Source organism: Gossypium arboreum, chromosome 2 (genome assembly GCF_025698485.1).
Source record: "Gossypium arboreum isolate Shixiya-1 chromosome 2, ASM2569848v2, whole genome shotgun sequence".
Lineage (NCBI taxonomy): Eukaryota > Viridiplantae > Streptophyta > Magnoliopsida > Malvales > Malvaceae > Gossypium > Gossypium arboreum.
The window spans coordinates 42335367-42336239 of NC_069071.1; positions in this window are offsets into that span (position 1 = coordinate 42335367).

Sequence of the window (873 nt, forward strand, 5' to 3'; positions counted from 1 at the left end):
CACATTCGTATGGCTCATTAGGCCCAAATCACATTCATATAGCCCATTAGGCCCAAATCACTTTCATATTCATGCTTTCATATATTTCCATCACTTAACATCTAGTTGCCAATTTTGCCTATTATGGGCCCAACAGCCCATCGGGCCCACTTAGCCCATTCTAGCCCGGTTGGCCAAAACATGGCCTAACTCCATGGAATCACCCATGGGGCCTCAGATAACCTATCGGTTTCCCCTTACAAGTGTTCGCGCACTCGTAAGACTACCGTAGCCAAACTTTCGGCTTTCCAACATTTTGGGATTTACTGATCTACTTGTATGTGTGCAATGTATGTACACACCTGGTAATAAAACGTGCTGCGATCCCCCTTACCACAAACCTAAAATCGATATCACTCAATGATTACTCAGATATACTTATCGAATCCTTTACCAAAAGCCGAAGTTTCACCTTAACCTTACCTGAAATGCCAAGTCTTAATAGCTTTTCCTTGATCACTAATCGCGAGTACTTCCTAGATCTGCATTAAACTTTATCGTTAAAAACATATTGGTGACTTGTATCCATTGTATGTCACCTTTTACTACTAAAGCCTATTCCACCAACCTTTACCAAAGTGAAGAACACTTACCAATATCTCAAACCTAAGGAGCAAATCGGCAGGGATCCAAAAGATTGGGATTCAATACTAATCCTACCAAAATTGATTAGAAGAATTGAGGGACATAGTGATCTATACAAGCAAAATCGATTGAGAGAACAAAGCACTTACACTAGAATTGACCGAGTGGAAAGGGTAGTGGCGGCATAGAGGATATTCGGCTCTTGAAACTTGTGAGGTGAAAAAGGTTATTCGGCACAAAGAGAAGTAG